General features: G+C 44.8%; 1 protein-coding gene across 5 annotated transcripts in view; it reads left to right on the plus strand.

The window, feature by feature from the left end:
- SEMA5A (semaphorin 5A) overlaps positions 1-25,499 on the plus strand; it is a 472,196-nt gene that overhangs the window by 93,131 nt on the left and 353,566 nt on the right. For all 5 annotated transcript variants that reach the window (XM_045863616.3, XM_064596872.1, XM_064596869.1 and 2 more), the window contains exon 2: positions 15,745-15,836. The gene's annotated coding sequence lies outside the window, so the exon portion shown is untranslated. The remainder of the gene's footprint in view (positions 1-15,744; positions 15,837-25,499) is intronic.

A 25,499-nucleotide genomic window follows, 5' to 3' on the forward strand; every position in this document is an offset into this window, starting at 1 on the left:
TTTCTTGAAAAAATTCGCACGATTTCTTACTACAGGATTGCTTGATCCCAGTTTGAAACCCTTTTTCCTGTTCTGGCCCGTTCCTGTTGGCACGCGGCCGCCCTGTCTTGGTGCTTTCTCTAGAAATCCGCCGACAGTACTCGAACCAACCAGGAAACTCCGTGAGACGTGTGGTTAGTTTGCAGTATTCCCAGCCTCGGGGTGTCCACAGGAGAAAGCCCTGTCTGATGCCGGCAGGATAGAAATTTTGGTGCCTGACTCATATCTGTAACTCGTGGGTTTGGTTTATCGCTCTTACAGACTATTCTGTTTTTATTGGTGATTGCGTTTGTGGAGCTTGCCTTTTTGAGATCATGGTAGAAACTACTCTTCTTGAACTTGGAAAACAGTCTGTTTTATCAGTATTTTTTCTTAGTCTGAAGACACATGTGAACCATCTCTGTTATTTTTACTCACTTTCTTGTGACGCCTGACAATGTACAGGTCGAAGTAGAGAGAGATGCTCAGTTTTTTTGTTTTTTTTTCCCCCCATTATAAAAGAAGGAGAGCAGTTTGAAAGGAAGCCAATTCCATTCTAGAAGGTAGTAGGTATAGTTCCTAAGATTATAATGAAAGGGGAGAAGTTGCTAGCAAAGAACTGTGAGGCCATGAGGAAGCCAGAAAGGAAGGGCTTTGGATCTTTTTATTCTTTGGCATTTATGGATTGTATTCCTTGTTTTATTTTTAATGTTAAAGATTTGCATGTACTCAAAGTGACTCAGTTCAAGGAAGCCTTTCCTGGACTGGAAGAGAACAGGATTCCCCGTTATGTACCAGTTTCACTTTTTCTCCTTTATGTGCTGTGTAGTGAGGACACACTTTCCTGTTTGACACATGACAGATGGGAATATGTCAGAGGGGGCCACGCGGGACGTGTGCTGGTATTTGGAAGTTCAAGTCAATAGCCTCAATTGTCAGAAATCTATTATCACAAGTGTAATGAGACACAATCAGCTCTTTAGACTGTAATCATCCCTTAAATCTCTGGAGCAAGGCTCATTATCTGATGCAGAAGATGGGGATCTGGTTCACATTATAGAGTGGGAGCTCTAAAGAGTCTTGGGGACCAAAGCCAGAGCCTTCATTCGGGAAGTGACCTTGGCCACTGCCTTGTCATCCCTGATGGCCGGTAATTGTCCAGATTTCTTTTCTGAGGGGTCTGATTTTCCCTCTAGAATGACTTCAGAAAGGTCTCTGCCCACGGTGGTTAATGGCAGACATTCAGGCACCAGCACTCCCACGGCCTGTAGGTAGAGCAGTGAGTTAAGTGCTCCTTTGAAGACAGAGGGCCACCATTTTGCTTTTCAGGAATGATCAGATCGCTTGTATCTTTCAGCTTTCCATTGCCTGGTCCTAATCTCCCTCCACCAAGTGATATGCACTCCACACACACAAATCCCACAGCCCACCTTCATGCCAGTCAGCTCCTGACCTTCCTGGGTAGAGCTGGGGACTCTGTTAGGGTGTTTTTTGTTTTTTTTTAAAGATTTTATTTATTTATTTGACAGAGAGAGACACAGCAAGAGAGGGAACACAAGCAAGGGGAGTGGGAGAGGGGGAAGTAGGCTTCCCGCGGAGCAGGGAGCCTGATGGGGGGCTCGATCCCAGGACCCTAGGATCATGACCTGGGCTGAAGGCAGACGCTTAACGACTGAGCCACCCAGGCGCCCTGTTAGGGTGTTTTTGTTCATGTCCCACATTTACAAGTCCACGCTCCTTATTCGTGGTGCTCTTCTCTGGAAGATTATCGTGAACAATGAGAATCAGTTAATGCCGACCCATCTCTCCAAGGGGCCCTCCACGGTTAGGCTCCTATAAGCTTCTGGTCACAACGGCCTCATCAACCCATCAATAAAGGACCTTGTTTCACAGGCGTTTCTGTTTAAAGACACCTTATGTAATATATAGTTCATTCATTATCTTTGAACTCACAGACGATGGCACATTTTGGGTTACAAATCAATTTTAGTAGATGGGTGAATTCGCAAAAATGGAATCTGTGAATAATGAGGATTGACTCTTTTTTTTTTTTTTCCATTTTCCTTCCGTGAATATCAGTTACGCTAAGAAAGAAGTGATGTCTGGAGTTATTTGACTCTTTTGTACTCTGAGTCTCACAAGTGCAGAGTAGATGTTTAGGCTTGTGGTAATGAAGCAGGATTTTCTGCCGTGTTTTTGGTGGTTGCACCGAAACTGATGGAAGACGTCACGGCCTCTGAGGCTGCTCTCAGGACGTTTCCTTCTTCCTGGGGTTGAATTTGGCCCCTTCTGGAGCTCTCCTGCTTGTCCTGCTTTTGGCATCATTGTCTCTGGACCCAGTGCTTCTGCATTAAACTGGAAGAGAACAGTGATTTTGAAGCTTTTGTAATAAACCTACCTTGAATTACCCAGCTGGGTGAGGCACAAAGATGGTTAGTTTCCAGTTTAACACATCACTTCCCATTCTCTTTTTAAGTTTGGTTTGGGAGAGTGTGGCTGGAAAGCTGAAGGAAAGTTGCGTTTGGTCTGCATTTAGAGAATGTGGCCTGGTTTGACTTTTCCTTTGACGTGGTCATGAAACCTGTTTCCAAAACACAGCGCCAGCCTCCATGCCCCGGGAGCTGTGCGGCTCAGGATTGGAATAATCGGGGGTGGACTGCGTTCTGCTTGCGAGATTGTGTATCGTCAAGGGCTGCGCCCCCCTGGCTGAGATTCAACAGCTGTTTTCCCCCAAGCTGCTGACTTCTGTTGACAAGTCAGGGCTGGCTTAGGAATTCCTGTGGAGCATCCCGCTCGGGGAAGCCTGTGGCTCCTTGACAGGCAGCCATGTGTCAAAGCAAATTGGATTTGGGGAGAAGGGGGCTCCCTCTGGTGATTTCAGTCACAATGAAGATATCTTCTGAGCAGGGGCAGTGTCTGGAGGGACTGTCCTCAAGGGAGGAAAGCTCACTTCCCCGCCCTTCCTTTCTCTAAGGGTTTGTCATAGCAAAGGGAGCCCCGGCAGGGCCCATGCTGACCTGTAAGGCTGACGAATGGAAAGGAGCTCTTGGAAGAGGTGCTGAAAGGGGGCGAGGGGAAGATTCTATTGACCTGAGGGCTTAGGTGTAGTGATAAAAACCAGTCAATTATTCGGATTTCCGTCATGATTATTCTTTTCTTCCCCTTTACTGACTGGGTCAGGTAGAAACACGGTCCTTACTTGCTGGTCAGGTGGATACGCCTTGTCTGCGAAGGTGAAATCCTGTCTGCCGTCCATGGCCGAGCCACAAGAGATGGTAGGGAAGTTGGCATCTCCCAAGGTTCGCAGCAGAGGGAAGTAAGTCAGCCTGGGCCCTTCCTGACCCGCCCCCTCTCTTGTCCTAGGATGGATATAACTGACTTGTGTCATTTTAGCTTCTCTTGAAAGATCCTTGTGCAACCCAGAGTAGGAAAATAGAAGAGACTTAATTTGAAGAGGGGTGAGGAGTGTGTCTCTTTGGAGGAACAACAGGAACACCATGCCTTTGCATCAAATCGTGGTTTGCTGTTTTATCTTAGGAGTCTTCGAGAAAAGCAGCTATCCCAAAATTTCATGCCACTTTTCTGATTTATAGCTCTTTTGCAATCTTTGGAAATGGGGCACAGCTTGAAAATTGTCCGTCAGTAATGACTCGCCATGCCCTTTCTTCCCAGGGCAAGCTGAAGCATGAGAAGAAGTAAGTGGTCAACAGGGCAAGACGTTTTGTTCCTTGTTCAATGACAAGTTTTATCACCTTTGTCCTGCCCCATGATGCCATCAGCTTTCCATTCGAATGAAGGGTTTTGTTTATGGTTTCATTTCCCTGATGTTGACAGTGAGTGTGTACTGACGGGAAGTCCCTAGTTAGTTGATAATGTCCGGGGGGACAGACGAGGAGCTTGGCTGAGATGCTGGCTGTCTGCCAGTCCAGGAGAGTGGATGCAGATGAGAAGCCTAACTTGACAAGAGTGTCTTTAGTGCAACACCTGAGTCTATATCGTTTGGGGGAAAAAAAAAATCCCAAAGCAAGGACTTTATTTTCAGCATCATTGTTTCGTCTTCTAGGCTAGAGTTATACAGACTTTACTTAAAGCTCTGGATTCAGTTGTTAGGCTCATGACCCTCATGGAGTAGCATGGCTTCCCTGGGCCTGAAAAGAGGTCATCGGGATTGTAATTATAAACTAACAGAGTCAAGAGATGTAACATTGAGATTAAAATGCACATTTTGAAGTCAAGCATAAAATGCCCCCAAGAACATAGTGATTTCCCAGTGCTTCATTATTACCTAAAATGCTTTTAAGTCTTTGATTTGATCTATTACATCATAATTGCATGTTCATGTCGGCCAGAGTGCTTGCGTGTTTTCTCAGGCCACATGGGAAATTGGAATCGGGACAGTGAAGGAGGGAGCTCCTTGAAACGTGTCTTTTCTCTGCAGCTCCCTGGGGGAGCAGGGACCCAGGAGCGAGCAGGGAGAGGCGAGGTGGACAGGCCTAGCCTCAGGTGCTTTGAAGACACTACCTGTGTGAAGGTGCTCGAAAGCCCTGGTTGGAGAGCGAGGACAGAAGCCAGGAAGCAGAACTGTGGATCTCGTTTCGGTCAGCGCCTGCAGAATTGCAGCTTGGTCAGCTGAACATCATTAATTCACAAACTGGAGTCACTGTTACTTAATAATTCTCCCGATACCTGAGAAAAATGGGCTTCCTGAGGGAATTATCAGTATAAGCCTGAGATTCGCAAAGATAATGTTCATATTACGGAGGAAAAGTCTTTTCCTGACTGCTCGCCGTTGACCACCGGCTTGGCCTTGTTCTCCTGACTTGACTGTTCACGGGAGCTGCTGTCTGTCCGTGGGGACATCTCTGAGCGCGCAGAGAGCTCTTCGGGGTAGAGGGGGCTGTAGAAGCATCCTTGGGTGTGCCCCCTGGCTCAGGAGGCAAGAAGAGCGGAGACAGATACTGGCATGTTTGTGCAGCAGGGTCTGTGATAGATTTGGATTATACAAGAGTACGGACAGGGCCCGGAACCTGCGTGTATAGCATCAGAAAACTTCTTCTGAGACTTGAAAATCTTCCAAAGAGATGTGAAAAAAGAATTTTATTTTCAGCGAAGGTAGGATCAAGGCAAGCCTCGTGCTTCCAGGCCAGGAAGATGTGATTTTCTCTCCTCCAGACTTTGTCTCCTGCGCAGCCTCCATCCACGCCTCCTACCTGGGCACCTGCTGAGTGCCCGCCGTGCTTTGAACCTGGATGAGGAGCGGGTGGTATCTGGGTTCCGGCCCCGTTTAGCTTCTTGGGTGATTTGGATGGAATGGTGATGTCACATAGGGAGGATGTCTCTAGAAGCTGACTTTAGGTCGTGTGCCTGGTCTGTTAACATTTATTTACACACACCCTCTCAGATGTCTTTTTTTTTTTTTTTTAAAGATTTTTATTTATTTATTTGACAGAGAGAGACACAGCGAGAGAGGGAACACAAGCAGGGGGAGGGGGAGAGGGAGAAGCAGGCTCCCCGCAGAGCAGGGAGCCCGATGCGGGACTCGATCCCGGGACTCCAGGATCATGACCTGAGCCGAAGGCAGTCGCTTAACCGACTGAGCCACCCAGGCGCCCCTCAGATGTCTTTCTTGAACATGCTCATTTACGGAGGCCTGGCCTCGGGGATTCAAAGTGGCGTGGGACACGATGACTGCCCTTGACATGGGGAGGCCGACAGATAGGCAGTGGAGGATGATACGAGGTAGCCAGAGGCAGGGCTGAGTGTTCGTTCACAGAAGAGGCAGCCGCATCATACGGGGACACCGAGGACACACGCAGGTTTCAGAGAGCCAGCGGGAAGGTTTGGGTGATGGCGGTGGACCAATCGGATGTCATGTATAGGGCAAGAAATACAGAGTTCTGGATTCGGATGAACTTCATATGAATCACAAGGAGGGCCATTAACCGTCCCAGCAGCCTGTACAATCGAAAGGACAAAACAGATCAACACCAGTGGTCAGTTTCATGCTGTTTGCTCAACAGAGGAGGGGTTTGATTTTTTGTTTTGTTTTGTTTTTGTTATTTTTTTAAAAGATTTTATTTATTTATTTGACAGAGAGAGACACAGCGAGAGAGGGGACTCAAGCAGGGGGAGTGGGAGAGGGAGAAGCAGGCTCCCCGTCGAGCAGGGAGCCCGATATAAGGCTGGATCCCAGGACCCTAGGATCATGACCTGAGCCGAAGGCAGACACTTAAGGACTGAGCCACTCAGGCGCCCCGGGGTTGGTTTTCTTGCTGTTTTATGAAGAAGAAACACAAACCCAACCCTGCTGTTGGGGGCAGGGCAAATACTCCCAGGCATGGTCCTTCCCACCTCACCTGTGTTGACACATTTGCTCGCGGAGCTTGTCAGTGGAAAATGAAATACCATTTCGTAGAATGTGGTCTGCATTTCCAACTGGTCCTGTTTACCTTCCAGTTGCTTCAATGGATTGGGCTTTTACTGAATGAAGTGGTTAGGGATTAACTGTGGCTCCTTTTATAATCAGTAAGCTCAGAAGCTTCCCGAGATGATTCAGCACGGCTCTCCCGGGTTCGGTCCTTGAGTATGTCCCCTCAGCAAGGATGGGGACACGGATCAGGCAAACGGGGCACCGTTAACTCAGCCTCCTGGGTTGAAAATTTTAAGGGCGTGTTTGCACACAAAATGAAAGAAGCGTCTGGACTCTTACAAAGAAGCAGCAGGCCTGCGACAGGACACTCCCGGCCTCCTGGTTGCATTTCGTGAGTCCGATTTGATCAGATTGTCTCCTTGATGGAGCTGCAGGATGGGCAAGAGCGCTTCATCACTAATCTGAGGCAGCGGACACAGTTGTTCTTAAACATTAGGGAAGCTGCACTGGTTTTTCATGGGGAGGAAGTTTCAGTACTGTTCGTCCTGAAATGGACAACGTGACTCATTGCCAAATGTAAAAAAATAAAATCTTTTTTACTCCCCCGCATGTGTAAACACTCTAAACACAGCCGTGTTTATAGGAAGGTAAGACACCATCTGGTTCACTGTGTAGTAGCCTAGTTCTTATTTTTATCACTAATTTATATTGAGAGGATGACAAATAGAACAGAATTAGATTTTTGGTTATATAACACACCCAAGGATTCTTATAGTGTTAAGCCTTCTGTTTGTCTCAAAAACATGATAGAGGTCCTTACGTGGGATGAGTCCCCATCCTTGAGCACCTTGACCGAAGCAATATGAGCTGCCTCTTCCTTCTGCAGCCCTTGGTGCCTGCCTTTGACACTGGAAGACCCACCAGGTAGTTGGGACTAATTTCAGCTGGATTTAAAAGTCTTTTTTTCTTCATGTCTTCGGAGAGACTTCAGAGTACTCTCTGGGCTTAAACCAGAAAACAACACCATAGTTTGCTTTCCAAGTCAAAGCAAAATTTGCCTGGCCCAGATCACCCTATCCCATGTAAAGCACCAACTTTGGGCTCGAGGTACATAAAATAGATCAAGTCACTGAAGACCCAGGACTGACATAGACCAGCGTGCATGTTGGATTGGCTTGCATGGGTCTGTACTCAACTATCACCCTTATGAGTTGAAGGAGAACATCTTTTCATTTCTCTGTCCTGAGTTGGAGACAGAGGCTCTTTTATGGCTAGCAACTTCTAAAACCTGCTATCTGTTATTTTTTTATTTTTATTTTTATTTTTAGGAAAATATTTTTCTGAGTGATTGAACCCACTGCCATTTTGCTAACCGTTCTTTGTGAATCCCATGGTCAGCCCTCTTTGCAGGGATAAGCAGTCCTCTTTTCTCCATGCTCTTGCAGCAGACCTTTGTCTGCCTCAGTTCAGCTTTGTTCTGGGAAGGTTCTGGTGCAACTTGCGGACTTGATCTGTGGCAGACATTTCCCTCTTCTTAATGGAATGACCGAAGTACTGATCTACGAACCCAAGCCCTTCCTGTCTGCTTTCATAGAAGTTAAGTAACACGAGTAATTCAATAATTTTTTTAAAGTTCAATTTTGATCTTAGAATTACATCTTGAATTGAGATTTAGAATTGAATCTTGGCTGTCTTTTGTGTGGGCAAGCTTCTGCTTTACAGGGTAGGTCTTACTGGTTGCATTGTTCTGAATGAGTAGGAATTGAGAGACCACATTTTACAAAAAGCCTCAGACACCCTTCTCTTTCGGAGTGGTGAGATTTTTAGTCTACAAAGGATGGATCAATTTAGCTGTCAAAATGAAAGCTGAGAGGCCAATTGCCCATGCAAATTAACCACTTGTGCAAGCCCTTCAGAATTGCCTGTGTGAAAATCGAGGCTGCCCTTTGAAAATTTGGCCCATGGTGGCAGAAATAAAGTAGTCACCCTTCAGAGATGGTGATGTCCTTAGAGAGCCGATTTTAGAAATTGCTCATTTTTTAAGCAACTGAGCAGTTGCTTAGTTTTTAGCAACTTGTTTGCTTTAATAAAGAAGCCGTTTTTGCCCCTCTCTTTTTCCTCCCTCTGTTCCCATGTGTCTCGGTGGCTCAGAACACATCTCATTGTCTGATGTGGGAGTTAAGGGATGCGAGGTGTTTTGCTCCAGCTTTATTCCAGTCGCTCAGGCGAGGTATTCATTCCAGGGTCAGCAGCTCCTACCAGCTTTCAGCGCTCGGCAAAGGATGGATGACTCTGCACGAAGACTAAATGGGAAACAATTGGGTTGCTTTCTTCCCAAATGTTGTTAGAATCAGTCAACACTTGGAGAAATGAAATCCCAGTTTCCACCTTCCATTTTCTGTAGGCTTCCGCTGTGTTTAATATTGCCAAACCAGCAGGTTTCACAGTAACCGCCACCTGTCTGAAGGAGGGAGCGGTCTCGGCGGATCTGGGTGTGAGAGCTCCAAGTGCAAGTGCGTTTCTCTGTCTTTGGCTTCAGCTTTCGGAAGTGCCTGCTCTTCTGTTCAGAGAGGTAGCATTTGCCTCTGCTGGTCTTACAGCCAGGTGATTGCATCATTAAGTGACCGAAATGTGAGGCCCTGTGTCCCCATGTGAGGACACACGGTCCACGAAGCCACAGCCATTCCTGGGGCCGGTCTCCGGGTGTTTCTGCTTTGGCCCCAGGACAGCCAGGGATTTGAAGAAGGGAAATTGTGACATCTGGCCCTTGTCTTTTGAAAATGCACTTGCGATGACTCTCAGAGAGATTCTTTATTAACCGGTATTGATCCATACGTGGCATTATTTGTACGGAAAACAATTAGCTGGTGACTGAAGAGATCGTGTCTGATTTGGGGAAAGCTCTTCCAAAGGGTGAATTCCTTGAGCCCCTAGCCCTTCCGCGCCATGCTGGCTTTCTGCTTGTCATTCTTCCGCACATCCTATGCTCAAGTGTGATGCAGAAAAATGTCTGATTGGCCATGTATACTGATGAAGAAAGGAAGGCAAACCATTTCCTTTTTGGGTGTGGTGAGACTGTATAGTTAGTAACTCGCAAGCCCGGATTGAAGTGTTTTTTTTTTTTTTTTCCTTCCTGTACATTTGTCGTGTCGCACATGTTTGTGTAGGGTCTCTGGCTTTCGAAAGCCCCAGTGGTTTGCCGTGCTGCCGTGCTTACGGGGACACTCCTCACTTTGGGCTGTTTGCAATGGCAGAATTTGGTTGGGGAGCAGCACAATTACCTATGGGTGATGGGACACCTTTCACAAAAGCGCAAGGTCCTGAGTTGGGACACCTTCTCGTGCTGCTCTCAGCATTTCCAAACGTCCCGTCCAACAGTGTTCCAAGTTGAGGTGGCGGCGATATTGACCCAAACAGCAGACCTGTCTTTAAAAAAAGAAAGGAAGGGCGCCTGGGTGGCCCAGTTGTTAAGCGTCTGCCTTCGACTCAGGTCATGATCCCACATCGGGCTCCCTGCTCGGAGGAGAGCCTGCTTCTCCCTCTCCCACTCTCCCTGCTTGTGTTCCCTCTCTCACTGCATCTCTCTCTCAAATACATAAATAAAATCTTTAAAAAAAAATAAAATAAAAAAAGAAACGAGAAAAAAGGCCCTAACTTGTAACCTTTGAGTCCTGAGCCTGTCTTGAATGGAAGGCAGTCAGCAGGCCTATATTTGGGGAGATCGGGATGAAGCTGCTCCCCCAGCCAGCCTCTGGCGCCAGCCGGCTTCAGCCTGGAGCCGAGGGACAGGGTTGCTCCTCAGACGCACCTGGGATGAGCCGAGGGACAGGCCACCACCGTCACCACAGACCTTCATCACCTCATGCTTTCTGTGCATTTGCTTTCGATCTTCACGCAGTTTTCCTAGATGCTGGAAGTTTTGCTCAGGATTGTGGGTGCAGCTGGGAGCAGAGGTTCTGCCCTCGTCCGTCTTGCTAGGGGCCCAGGCTGCCTGCAGCGGTTTATGTCCTTAAAACTCTGCACCTCGTCAGAGCACCCAGGTATCTGCCTGCTGCTTCTTGGGTGGTTGTTCCCATGTGCCCCTCTCCTCCCCGCCTCGTCCTGCCCCCATCCCTGTCCCACTCTCCTCTCTGCCACACTTGCCTCCTCAGTTCCTCTTTCTCTGTTCTTGCTGCAGGCACCTCCTTTTCTTTACTTTTAAAAAATTATTTGAGAGAGAGAGCGAGCGCAAGTGGAGGGGGAGAGGCGGAGAGGGAGAGGGAGAAGCAGACTCCCCGCTGAACTGGGAGCCCGATGTGGGACTCGATCCCAGGACCCTGGGATCATGACCTGAGTCAAAGGCAGACCCTTAACCGACTGAGCCACCCAGGACCCTCTCCTTTTCTTTTCTGAATGGCTGGGGGTTTCCGGTGCTGCCCCTGCCCCTCAGGAGCCTGCCTTCCCTTCCAGCAGCATCTTTCTTTACCCTAAATGCCCACTGTTGATTTCTCCAAGCACCATCCCATGGGGCACACGTATGTGAAGCGGACGACGGAGATTGTCCGAGGTGACTTCATGCAGGAAGAGCAAAGTTAGGGATAGTCTTGGAAAGGGGCACTATGTGTACAGAGGGTCGTCTGATTTGTCTTCAACCCCCATCCACCTCTGCCTGTGGATTCTCCGGATTGTTCTTCCCAACCAAACCAGTGGCCTTGGACTTTTGGGCCAACAACAATAATATCACTTCCTTAATTCGTATTTTATTTTATTTTTAAAGATTTTATTTATTTATTTGACAGAGAGCACAAGCAGGGAGAGTGGCAGGCAGAGGCAGAAGGAGAAGCAGGCCTCCCGCAGAGCAAGGAGCCTGACGTGGGACTCAATCCCAGGACCCCGGGATCATGACCTGAGCTGAAGGCGGACGCTTAACTGACTGAGCCGCTCAGGTGCCCTCATTTGTACTTTAATTCACAGTGAGAAAGTTCGGATTCCCATGGATTACGTTACTGCATATATGCAGGGACATTCATTCATCATTGAGTCCACACTCAGCTTCTAGACTCTTTCTGTACAAGTAATAGTTTGTAGAAATGGGCTGTTGATTTATAGCTGTGTGGTTTTTTTTCGTGTGTTTTTGTTTTTGTCTTTAGTATTTTCAAATCTCAGTTCTCAGAGTTCTCAGTGGCAACTGTCCCTGACCTCTCGCTTCTCCCCTTCTTGTCTGTCCGTCTGCAGAGCTGCCATATTGATTGTCCTAAACACCACTCTCGTTCTGGTACTTCACTGAGCCTTCAATGACCCCCTTCCTGTGGATGAAATCTCGTCTTTTTCTCATGATAACATTCCCTAATTGGCTGCTCTTCTAGTCTAGGAGTTCTGTGGAGTGGCTCCTTTGAGCCTTCCCCCCAACTTGGCCATGCTTGGCAGAGGCCTGCCACTCTTAATGATGCCCCTTCCTGCTCCTCAGCCTTGGGTTCCCATTTGGAATCCGTTCTCCCGATTGCTTTCTTGTTTTCCTCCACAAATTTGAGTAGAGGACAGCTTTCTGTCCGTGGCCCAGCAGCCCCTCTAGTCCTGTCTTTCCATCTTAGATGAGTTACTTTGTTCAGTCTCCTATCTGCTGGCCCCAGAGTTGGGGTTTCCTCAACAGGTAGATGGTGAGGGCTGGTGCTGTCTCCCCCATGACACCCTGTTGGCAGTTTCTGTGTGCATTTTCAGTGGCTTTCCTCTTCCTTTTTCGTTTACTGATGAATTCATGATCTCCTTCCCTCTGAGTTCCTTTTTTTTTTTTTTAAAGATTTATTTGAGAGAGAGTGAGAGAGGGAGAGAGAGAGAGAGAGAGAGAGAGAGAGAGCGGAGGGGGAAAGGCAGAGGGAGAGGGAGAAGCAGACTCCCCGCTGAGCAGGGAGCCCGATGCGGGCCTCAATCCCAGGACCCTGGGATCATGACCTGAGCCGAAGGCAGTCGCTTAACCAACTGAGCCACTCAGGTGCCCCTGGTTCTTGCTTTGTTTTCTGACCACCTACCAGGCATGGCCATGGGGCCGTGTGGCAGTTAATTAACTAATTGACTGAATACAAGATGTCTCTTAGTTGAGCACCATGACCACTGGTAAAGTTCTTGCAAGCTAGGAAACCCTGGTCCAACAGTTTATAGGTTTTCTGAGCCTGTACCTGGTGGGGTTTCTTTCCATGACTCCATTAAACATCTGTATGATGCCAGGTGGTCTCATCCATTTTCATTTTATTTCTTGTGATTTTACTGTGGTACAGTTTCTATATTGAGCTTTTAAGACTGGCCTGAAATTTTAATTTCTCTCATTTATCTGTAGGAGAAAGGCCACTGCTCAGCTGACCTTTGGTTTCTAGAAGAATGTTTAAATCTACATTTTTCCTCATTCTGAGTAGGTCGCGCTGGGGAGGTTGCATATTTTAGCAGAAAGCCATGTGCTGATGGGCACTTAGCAAGTTATAATTGATGTTTAAATTTTATTTATGCATTTCAATTAAGAGACTGTTTTAAGAGCCTGTGAAGGTGACTACAGGGTGCAACTTCTAGGGAGGGTTTACTGCAGAAACAGCTGGGCACATGCATGTGCAGGGGCAGTGTTTTCTGGAGTGAGGCTCTCAGTGAGAATTCTGATGCCAAGGACTTAGGACGTTATTTCTACCAAAGTGGCTGCTAAGCTAAAAGAAAAGAATAAGGATAATATGGAATTGAGTCAAATGGGGACATTTTTGTTTTAATAAAACATAAACTGTTTCTTATTTAATGGGTAGTTAAATATCCATTTTAAAATATTCGGACCTCCAGCCTGAGGCAACCCTCTGGGGCTTTGTAGTTTCTTTGCCTTTTGACTTTCTTCTTAGTTTTCTGGAAAATATGTCAGTGATTTATGGTTTATACATCAGGTAATCTATGACCTTACTGGGGAGGAGGGGAGCGCTCAGCCCTCACACCGGAAGGAGCCTTTATCTGTGACTTCCACTGACCTCTTATACAAGGTCACTGCCTTGTTGCCTTGGCTTCTACTCCTGAGCCTACACTGCTTGGCACATGTGGGTGTCGTGTTGAGTGTGGTGTATTCCGTTAGAGGGTGGAACGCCATCCTCTTAAATGGTTGACCTTGCAGAGTAGAAGGTCCCAATGCTGTTCGCTTGGCCATCAGGCACCAAGGTGGTAAAATGTCTTTTTCAACATTGATGTAAACATAGGCAGAGTAAGAACCTTTCAGGGTGTATTCCCCTGAATCCTGCTGCAGGAAGGGGTTTCTGGTTTAAGCTTCGGATTCTGAAGGGAGCTGTGTTGTCCACCAAACCATGTAAACTCTGTGTTGGGCATTCTGCCATTGGAGTGTTGCCTTCTCACAAGGAGGGGGCTTGATTTTGAAGTCAGAAAGTTGGATCTGGAGCATTCGCTCCATGCTGTGGGTTGTCCTTGCCTGGATTGTGCCAGGATGTCTTCTTCCTGAACTATTTATCTGGTTGAGTCAATGATTCTGAATTCTTAACAGTGTCCTTTTGGCCTCTGAGCCTTTTGGCATTTAAGAGGATGGCCATGCTCTGCAGGCATGACTCTTGGATGTCCTAGCTGGGGGACCACATCTGCTAATTTATGACCACACTGGGGGAGGATAGGAGGGCTCAGCCTCCAGGTCTAATTATCAGCCCTGTTTTAAATTTAATTCTGACACATGCGAGGCTGTAGAAATTGCCAGGTATTCCTGGCAGTAATGAGTGGGTCTGTCCAACGCTGACACTTAAATTTTAACTACAAAATAAACAAATGCAAAGGAATTTTAGTGCTAATTTTAAAACATTGTAGGACTCAAGAGAGGATGCCGGTGTATTCAAACATGCCGTTTTATAAAGAAGTTCCAGCTCGCATGTTTGTTGCCACACCCAAAGGAGATATTATTGGTGGTGTGAGAAAGGAATTGGCCGCTCCTAGGAATTTTTCCCGGGCTGAGTATGCCTTCTTACCTTGGGGAGAGCTCCCTTACTCCTCTTTTGGCCTCAAGGATTTGCATCTGCACCACCTCCTGTCCAAAGGATGATGTCACGGGCTTTCAAAGACTCAGCTGGGACCACATTGGGCTTGGCGATGCTTTAGTATGTGTGCACACCTGGGCTGTGCAAGCCTTGCTGGGCAATTCTGAATGTGTTGCTTTGGATTGCCCCCTTGCTTCCCATGAACTAACCCAAGGCACCTCATGGAGGCAGGGAGCCTCATGGAGAGACGTGTTACTTAGCCACTGACTGCCCTCTGGCCTCAGAGCCTCAGGACTTCCAAACGGCTGATTTCGACAGATATAAAATTTTGCAAACTTCCAGATGCTCTAATTCAGTTTATTTTCTGCAGGCAGATGGCCTCTAGATAATCACTGAAGTAGACAGTGTGGGAATAGCCAGAATATTCCAGAATGTTCCGGGAGGTTCTTCTTCCCTTTTTCTCATCATCATTCTAGCTGCTACCCAAGTGTATGTGTCAGGATAGGCAACATCAGTGTGTTCCAGCCTTTATTGGAAGCCAGAAGCTGCAGAGCATGTGGGGTAGAAAGAAACTATGTGAACTAGGACAACGGAACACGCATGAGCCCTAAAAGGGCAGGATTTGAAGTAACAGGCGTCCCTCACTACTAATGGACTTGTTTCTTTATGAATCAGAAAGGAAAAGTAATCCATTTCTTCAGCTTCTGACATACATCATTCTAGCGAGGCTGGTGCCTTGTGGTAGTCTTTCTGTCACATTAGAGTATCAAGTTTTCAGGATTTTTATGTTAAACTGAAGAGATTGCGGGGCGATTAGATGAGATTACTTTAGTGAAGTGAATGCTTTTATGGTTTACAGTTCTTTTCCTAATAAAGTCTCAACATTGTGCCCCAAATTAATGTGTAAATAAAAATACAAACTCATATTTTTTGGTATAGTTTATTCTATACCTTCTGCCTTTACTTCTTATTTTTCAAATGCATTACTTAAGATACAATATATACCCCAAAACAGGATGAATGAGCCATCATAAAATGGGTAAATTCACACAACCAATCTGAATTTGATGTTCAAAATGCTTAAAGTAATTCAAATGGCTTTGAAATGATGGTCCTTTTGGTTGTTTCATGAGATTTGTTTGCATACGTTAACAGCATCTGAATTTTTCTTTTTCTTTTCCTGAAGAAGAAAACCCATTGGTGCACGGGCTATCTTGTTGTGATTTCCAAGCTGTCCTGGGTCTCTTTGCTCCAAGTTTTACACTGCTAAAACAGCTTGCTGGTTGTGCTGGGCCTTAATGGAAGCTTCTAGAATCGATAAGCAATGACCACAGCCTCCTTTAAAATGGATTAATAGGATCTGTTTTTTTCTTTTCTTTTTTGAAGTGCCGGCGTGTGAGTTGGGCTTGAGCGCCCAGGTGCTGTGGATCCTTAGTGTGATACATGATCCAGGAAACGTTCCCACCTTTTCCTCCTTGGTAAGTCAGACACCTCAATGGGAAATGAAGAAACCAACAGTTCTGTAGATTGAGACACTGTGATAGCTTATGAGTAACACTTACCTCTGCTGTTAAAAATGGCAGTGAATGAACAAGCTTTCAGAAAGGAATGGAGCCACAGGGAGGTGAGGTAATCTGCTCACTATTTCCCAAGTAGTCAGAGGCAGAACTGGGATTTGAACCCGTGTTCTTAACCCTAACATAATGCTACCTCATAGCGCGAGGAATGCTTTCTGAGAATAAGGCAGGCACGCTTTTTAATTTTTTCCCTTACTGGAAAAAATTCCCTTAAAGAGAAGCTCACAATGAATATTAGGAAATTAGTTTTTCAAACAGCAAGCTAAATCAGGAGACGGAAAACTTTTTCTGAAAAGGGTGAGGTAGTCAGTATTTTAGGATTTGCTGGCCATATCCTCTTTGTAGCACTAAAACAGCCACAGACGGTAGGTAAATGAGCAAATGCGGCTGTGTTCCAGTAAAACTTTATTTACGAAGACCAGTGGCAAGCTGAGCTGGATTTGGCCCACAGGCTGTATAGTTTACTGAGCCCTGATCTACGTATAGCACTCAAAGATCTCACTATGTGGAGAATGAGTGTGTTTTAGTGGCCAGTAGGTATGAGTCCTTTCACAAAATTTGGCTTGGATGCTCAGGATTTAATCATAAGTGACTTTTAATGAAGTCTACTGTAATTGCGAAAACCTACTCTTTAGAGTTAAGTGCATCTTTTGTCCGATGCTTGATGTAAGTCTGTACGCCCCAAGTGTAGGGCGTAAGGCAGGGACCTAGACTGCAGCTTTGCTCAAAGTAGGCTTGATACACATTGTTCTTTGAGTGATTTTTTTAGTCTAGAACGTACAGATCTTTTATGAAGTAAGTTCAGATAGCATTTCCTCTTTTGGTCTCTGTATAGTTTCTAAATGTGACATTTTTGTTTTGCACCCTTAAACATTACTATTGCTTATACTTATTAGGGCAAACATGCAATTATTTTGGGCTGTCTGATAATTGTGTTGCTCAAAAGTGTTCTGGTATCAAATCTTCCTCTTTTATTATGAGCAAAACCAGATGTTTATAAGAGTCAAGTTTGAACAAGGTTGATGTATGTAAATCATGGGATAACATGGTGATTTCCTTTGCCACATACATCAAAGGAGGTGGTTCTGTGTTTTTTGTACTTAACTTCTTCTTACAGAAGGATACATCTGACACCTGAAGGTCTATCTGACTATTGTACTGGTTATCATCTAAAAAGATGGGTGAAGGGGGGCCTCCTGGAGGTTCATTCATTAGGTCAGAATAGCTGCAGTTGACTTACTATTTTAAAGCCAAGCATTTTCAATAAGATTGCCAATTGGCTTTGCATAAGTGTTGTAGATATTTATGCTTCACTAGTAATATGTTAGAAGGTCTCTTTTGGTAAAACCTCACTATCATGGAGCATCAGTAGTTGTTTTTTTTTGGTCCCTTCATTTTGGTTATGTTATTTGGTTGATTTTTTAAAATTATGTGTGATAATTTTTTTTTAAGAGGGAGAGAGCACATGTGAACATGGGGGAGGGGTAGAGGGAGAGAATTTTAAACAGGCTCCATGTTCAGCATGGAGTCCCTACTCGGGGCCCCCAACTCACAACCCCAAGATCATGACCTGAGCTGAAATCGAGAGTCAGGCACTCAACCAACTGAGCCACCCAGGTGCCCCTTAATTATGTGATAATTAACCATTACTTTGAGAAAGGAGGGAGAGAGAGAGGGAACATACATGTGTAAGAGAATTGTCTTTATTTTATACTTATTTAGCTATTGAGATTCAGCACTTTTCTTAACGGATTTTAACAGAATTTTTTTTTTAACAATATTAACTCTTTGTTGTTAATATTTCCCCACTTCATTTGCTTGTTGATTTTACCCTTTTTTTTCTTAAGATTTTATTTATTTATTTGAGAGAGAGAATGAGAGAGAGAGAGCATGAGAGAGGGGAGGGTGAAAGGGAGAAGCAGAGTACCCAATGAGCAGGGAGCCAGATGCAGGACTCCAATCTGGGACTCCAGGATCATGACCTGAGCCGAAGGCAGTCGCTTAACCAACTGAGCTACCCAGGTGCCCCTTGACTTTATCCTTTTAAATTTAAAGAAGTTTATTACAGTGTGGCAAGATATTTTTTTTTTCATAATGAAATCAGTGCTTAGGAATTTAATACAGATTTTCCTTTACTTTTTTCTGATATTATTACAAATATTCATCTTTGGAATTCAGAGAACAGCTCAGTTATTTAAAAATAGATCCTGTTCTTTGTAATTTGTCTCATAGTTATAGTCTGCCTTTCTTTTTCCTCACTGACAAAAATCTACTTCCAAATTTACTCTAATGAGGATGTTCAGACAATTAAGATATTTGTATGAATGAGAGATCTTAGCTGCACATTGCTTCATCCTACGAATAGAAATGTAGTTTATGGCCAGACAACTGAAATTATTTCATTCTTTCATTAATCCCCTTAGGATAAGGTTAAGTTTCGCATTTTGAGATGTTCTACAGCTTTAACCTATATTTTTAACAACTGTGTGTCAGTGCTTTTTATATAATAGAACTTAACCCATTATGCTATGTATGATTAAGTCATTATCACAGGGCTAATCTCATGTTTGTACCGCACTTCTGGTGTTTGGATTCAATGTTATGTGGTGTGACTGCAAGACAGAGACTGTACTGGTGGAATCACGTATGTATTGGTTGGTGTCCTCACTTGTTGAGTTTAGAGCACTCACTTAAAATATTAATTATGAGTTACCATGTCCCTGCAACAATGGTTTCCTAGCTTATACATTCCAGAAGAGAGAGAATTGACTAGATTTCTCTTTTCGAGATGGAGATTAACCTGGCTTTGAACAGATCTAACCACAACTCAGGTCTCTAGCTTTACTTTTCTTGGTTTTCTAGATTTCTTGGCTGTAAAGTCAGGAAAGTGAAAGAACATCAGTTGAGAGTGGGAAGAGGCAATGAGACACTTGATTGGGTCTGTGGAGACAAAAAGACTAAATAGGAAAACAAAGATGCTCACTGAGTTGCGCTCAGGGCTTCAGTTGGTGCTGCTGTGCTGATTGGAATTTTATTTCGTGATATTTTTGGTGCATTTCTATGTATATTACTGACACAGATGCATCACTTGCTTAAACATGCTGAGTGGTGGTATTTTGGGATAAAGATTTAGCCTGTCATTCTTAATAATGTCAGAAGTACTAAAGCTGTGGACTCAACTCCCTATTATTCCTGTCCTGTTGCCTCGTCAGCCTGATGGAAAATCTCCAGGAGGCGATTTGGAGAGGTTCGTGCAAGTCTGATTTGCCTGGTCACATGTACTTCACTCCTCATTTCCCAAGTTCACTGACAGGACAATTATATGCCTCCACTATCTATGTTAGAATGCATTGGATTTCCCGTTATGGAGCTGGGGAAACCTTGCTGTCTCTCCTGTATGGGATTTTGGCCCTTTTCCTCATTTGTTTAGGTGAGTGTCTGCGAAGTATGTTTTGTTCTGTCTTTATGACCACTATAACTATTTGTGAATCACAGATGTATGGTCAAGTTCAGAATCCATTTTCTTTCCTTCACTTCGTGTTTGAGTCAGGCTGGTGATGGCGTCTTGTCACACACCCGGTAGAGGGGCAGATGTGTGTGGGGTTAATTGCTTGGATTTGAAGATTTACATGTGCTTGTAAGGATATTACCCCCTTGATGAAACTGTGTGTAAGATCTTTTTTGGCAGAACTTTCCTAAGGGCATAAAAAATGAGCCTGTGTTTGGATTTTTGAATTTCATGGGATGTGGGGTTTTCCTGCGCTGTGGCCTCCAGGTCAGAGTATTGGAGAGGCTTCTGTAGCTTCAGGGCTGCAACCTAATCAGTTCATGTCTTATCCACTGGAGCTTTTCATGTGGTTTTCATGTGTGTTTGTGTCTCTTCTAGCCTTCCAGGCCACAAAGGGATCAGAGTCATTTTGCTTCATTCGCTTTTGCTTACAGCTTAGACAGTAACCATTATTGGTTAAACCGAAAGCAGAAAAATCAAAGGTTGGAAAGATGGTTAGGAGATTCTGGGAAGTAAATACCACCATATTTTCACATTAAGAGTATCTAAGAATAGTGAATAGATTTTATGTTTCCAGCATTCAGAAATATGTTGGGTATATCTAAGTTTTTACCAAGCTCAGATTATTTTTTTGGGTGGGTGGTGACTGCCTTGCTCAGAGGCCATGTGCCTTTTGAGAACTATGCCTCCTCCTCCCATAGGAAGCCACCTCCCTGCCACAGGGATGGGTGGAAGGTGAAGCACCTTCTCAAGCTGGCCAATCACGTATCCCACCTAGTGGCCACCCAGACTTAGTCTAGTTGAGGCCATGCCTCCAGCTTGGGCACCAATACCCCCATTCCTTCTCTCCTACTCGAAGATAGTACTTAAGTTGTTCTTCCCTCTCTTTCCAGTGTCATCGGTTTTCATTTTCCCCTTTCTGCTGGATCTTTCCAACAGGAATGCAAGTATCTACTGTCTTAAAAAAAATGACCCATTGATTTTCATTTCCCCTCCAGCTACAACCCACACCTCTCTCTCTCTCTTTTTTTTTTTAACGGAAAAACTCCTTAGAAGCACTCGCTTATATTTCTTGTCCCCAATTCCTGTTGTTTGCATTTCCTCTTGAACTCACTTTGACCACCAGTCTTCCATCAGTACTGCCTCTTCAGGTCACCAGTTAGAGTCATGCTGCTGAACCGGGGGGTCAAGGTTGTGGCAGCATTGCACTTGGCAGTCAGTCGGTAGGTCAGTCAGTCAGCTTTCCTATGCTCATCCCTCCCTCTTCTTGGAAGCACTTTCTTCATCTGGTTTCAGGGCACATTTCCCTGGTGTGATTCCTAAACATCTCTGGCCATTTCCTCTTAATCTCAGCTGCTCATCCCCTTGCCCACTGGAGTCCATGAACATTCAGTGCCTTGACCTTGCCTCTTTGCCCACCATCCCCACCATTTGCATACTTTCTGCCCTCCCTGCACTGTAAGCTCCATAAGGGCAGAGATTTTTGCCTATTTGCTCTATCCCTCCAGGCATAGAGAAGAGCCCAAGAAGTAAAAAGCTGTCCATAATTATTTGTTGAATGGATGGATTTATAGAGGTATGGATGGATGGGTGGGTGAGTGGATGGATGGATGGAAGGAAGGATGGATAGATAGATCTTTCGGGGTTTTCCAAACTTGGTGAGAAAAACCCTATTTCTAATTTGGGCTCAAGGCTGGAAGTCTATGAGCTTGTCTGCATGAGGAAGAATGGGATTATTCCCCCTCTTCTTCCAACTACAGTTGGTGTGTTCTGTATAATTTAAGCCCATACTGTCCGGTGGGTGGATATTTGCTAGTTCATTTCTCAGTTCACATGTCACCTCTCTGGACCTTTCTTTTCCCTCTCCATGACCAGATGAGTGAAGTTGCACTTCCTCTGTGTCCCTACACCCCTGTGCATGTCCCTACAATGGCAACTTAAAGTTGGATTCATTGTATTTGTGGTGTACAAGAAATCTTCTCTGTTCACACTGCGAAGCGCTTGGCTTGATTACCTTTCTCTTCCCAGTGCTTAACACTATGGCACACGGTAAGCGCTCATTAAGTATGTGTTATTTAATGAAGTGATTTAGACTGAAATTTTGTAAAACATAACGTACTCTAATGGTCCTTAAGAGTGCAATAAAAATGTGCCTTGCCGGCCTTCTGATTGTGCTACATTTAAGATGTTTATTTCATGATTTTACAATAATTAAATAATTAGATTTGCTGAAGCCTTTATAGCCTCTCCCCAAACTGTCCAGCTGAGGCCTGAATAACCCAGTCTACTGCCTTCTGAGTAGTCTTTGCCATCTTCCAGTATAAGTGAACATTCTTCATAGTGTATCTGAGAGAGCAAAGAGTGGGCAGTCCCTCCGAAGTCTCTTTCTCCCTAATGGTTTTCTATAATATGTGAAGATGGCTGAAAAGGAAGGGGACAGTAGATAAATAGTACATGGACAGAGACCAGTGGCCCTGCCCCTGCATGGTAGGATCCGATGTCAGTTCCTTCCTGGCATTTACATTTCTTAAATTCAGCATTTGGACCTCCTGTCAGTGTCACAGAGAATTTCATCAGTATCATCTTCAAGGAGTAGATAGTCTCAAACATAAAAATAGCACAGCACAGCAAACTGTCAGGTCATGAAGCTGAGCCAGGCTCAGAACCCTGAAGTCCAATTTCCTGTAAATTAGTTATTGAAATGTACATGTTCAAAAAACAACAGTGATGTGTCTTTATGGAGTCCCTGCCATACTGGGAGCGCGAATCTGTCAGTTGAATGTGTATATATATTTATAGATAGATAGATGTAGATAAAGCCGTAAGTATAGATAGATGTAGGTAGACAGACGTAGAGGTGTAGATATAGATGGGTGTAGATAAAGATACAGACACAGATATCTAGATGTAGATACTGATACATGGAGATACACATGTAGCTATATAGGTATATAGGTTTATAGATACAGATACAGACAGTGAATGGAGCACTGGGTGTTATACGCAATGAATCATGGATCGCTACATCAAGAACTAATGATGTAATGTATGGTGATGAGCATAACATAATAAAATAAAATTAAAAAAAAAGCAACTCATGAAGGCCACTAAGTCAGGATTGTGGTCAGTTAAAGAAATGTGCTAAAACCCAGCATGGTGGCTTAGCTTTGAATTTTTGGTAAAGTAATGGAGGGCTGCTAACGTATACCCCAAATAGAGGAAAACCACAGCTATGCAGCACCTTTTAAGTAAGTCATCGTTCATGAGCTCGGTGCTAAGAGCACATGTGAGTGTGTGGGTGCGTACACACACGCACGCATGAACGCACGCACACATGAACGCATGCATGCACAAACGCGCGCGCACACACACACACACACACGTTGTGCATCAGAGAGTGTGGACAGTTGCCCACCTTTTTATCAGCCATTGCAGAACGTGGAACTGTGTCACGTTGCCATTGTGCACCCAGGTGGGAGCATCAGGTAGGAGGCCTCCGCAGGGCACGCACACAGGTGGGAGCATGAGATAGGAGGCCTCCGCAGGGCACAGACACAGGTGGGAGCATCAGGTAGGAGGCCTCCGCAGGGCACGCACATAATAGGCGCCAAACCAGAAGAAATAGCAACAGTGAAGCATGTGACCGACCACACACTTCTTTGTATTAGTGCTCATTCTAAAGTACCTTCATTGAACCAAGCCATGTTTTTAGTGGCAGGTCTAGTTCTTTTCTCCCAGATAACTGTGACTTTTCTCTATTTCCTGGAATGTTCTCCTTCTTAACTTAATTCGAAACATAGTTATATGCTAGCTTTCTCATTCCACTGCCATCTTTTCCAGGAGCTGATTACATGTCTTTTCATAACTTTCTATTTTATGTACTGTATTATGCTCTTCTAAGATTATTTCATAATCTAGGTGTAAAAAAGGTCCGTGCAGAGGTCTTAGAGGTTTCTTCTGGGATGTCATAGTAATTGTGAATTATGATGCAGTACCTTTGTTTTGTGATTGTAATGTTCAGTATCTTGTATAAATTTTAGCTTTGACTCTTGATTTGTTTTTTCCGTTCTCTTCTTTCTTTCTTTCGGGAGTGTGCATGTGATCAGGGGGTAGGAGGGGCACATGGAGAATCCCAAGCAGCCTCAAGGTGGAGCTCACCCCAGAATCCCGAGATCATGACCTGAGCTGAAATCAAGAGTTGGACCCTTAACCGACTGAGCCCCCCAGGCGCCCCACTGACTCTTGTTCTCTTATTCACAGTCTGTCTCTACGGCAGAGCATTTACAAAATAATTTTTGTTTTCTTAAGCAAATCCTAAATGGTCGGATACACCTACAAGGAACGTTTCTACCACAGATGCCTGGTTTGTGGAGATCTAATTGATTTGGAGTAGCTTTTTCTCCTTTGCCTGAACCCAGGCCAGTTCCCCAGGGCAAATAATCCTAGGTCACCTCCAGCTACCTGCAGTGCTCACCCCTGTTTGGGTCTGAAAGAGGTCTTGGACCAGTTCACCAGTGGACATCATTCAACAGTCCTTGCTAATGTAATGATGACAGTACAAATTTAATAAAGATTCTCCAATATTTCACAGTATGAAACATGATGTAAGTCACTGGTAATGACCTGGCAGTAATTCATAATATGGCTCACGTTACTTGAGCACTCTCTGCGTCCCGGGCACCTGCTACACCTGCTTTACTTATATTATTTCATCTTCTCAACAACCGTACAGAGCAGGTGCTAATGTTATCCCCAGTTGAGAGGTGAGAAAACTGAGGCATGGAGAAGTTGAGAAACTCACCAAGGTCATGCAGTGGTCATGTGGATGGCCAAGCCCAATGGATAACATGTACCTTCTTAATCCAGTGTGTGTTTCACCCCCTTTATTTTGTAAAGGTCGCCAAGGGAGCTCCCCTGGCAGAATATTATGGACAAGAACTGTAAAGCAATAGAACCCACCTATTTTAAATGTTGCAAACTAAAACTACTTTAGGTTTCTGCAAATAGCATCTTGGTTTTATTTCACTGAGCTAGCAGATATTTTGAGGGTTAGAACCCACTCTCACGGTGTAATTTTCTTGCAGAAAACACATGATTGGTGGTTAATCTCAAAGATCCCTCGTGAATAAACATCTGTGTAAACGAATGGTGGTTCTCCTGCATCTCTTCCTGTAAATGGGGATCATCAAGGACTAGTGGACATTTCAATTAATGTCTGATTGGAAATTATGTTTCTATTATCGATGTAAAACATTAACCCTTTTTCTTGAAAGTTGTAAGGAAACTGGCAAGGTGAAATAATCTGTATCCACCCCATCTCCAAGCAGACATTTATTGAGCACATACAGTGGATAAGACCGTTTCAGGCATTGGAAATACATACACAAGAGAGGCTCCCAGTTGTCATGGAGCATACATTTTAGGTGGGAGAGTTCGACCATAACCCATAATTATATTGCAACAAATAAGAAGAGTTATTGTGTAGCAGTAAATGCAGTGCAGAGAACCTGGATTGGGTCTCGTGATAGAGAGTGAGTAGCGGGCAACTTTGGATTGGCCTGTATATAATGAGGGAGGGGAGAGTGGTGTGAATTGACCACAGAGGTGGATGAGAGTTAGAGCGTGTAGGGCTTTGCAGGGCAGGACAGCAAACGTGGATTGTTCATTATGGGTGTTGAGAAGCCTTGGTAGAAGCTGTGGAGGGACTGGACTTGTTTGCATTTTTCAGTTGTCATTCAAAATTGTTAGAGTTACCATTGGGAAAGTGGACGGTGGATTAGCAAGAGGGGAAGTCGGAAGACCAGTTGGAAGGCCATCGAAAGTGACCGGGTAAGGCATGATGGTGGCACAGACTAGGGCGTGGTTGGTCAAGACGGAGAAAACTGGATGGGTTTGGCGTATTTTTAGAAGCTCAGTCAATGGCACTCTGGCTTGGGCAAGAGAGGAAGAAAAATTAAGAACAGATTGTAGGTATTGGACTGGAGAACGTCAGTGGATGGTGGACTGTTTACGGAGACAGAAGTTCTGGGGTTGGGAGAAGCATAGGTTTTGGAGGG

Source organism: Mirounga angustirostris, unplaced genomic scaffold (genome assembly GCF_029215605.1).
Source record: "Mirounga angustirostris isolate CCGP_5_RB_7025 unplaced genomic scaffold, mMirAng1.0.hap1 SCAF_7, whole genome shotgun sequence".
Lineage (NCBI taxonomy): Eukaryota > Metazoa > Chordata > Mammalia > Carnivora > Phocidae > Mirounga > Mirounga angustirostris.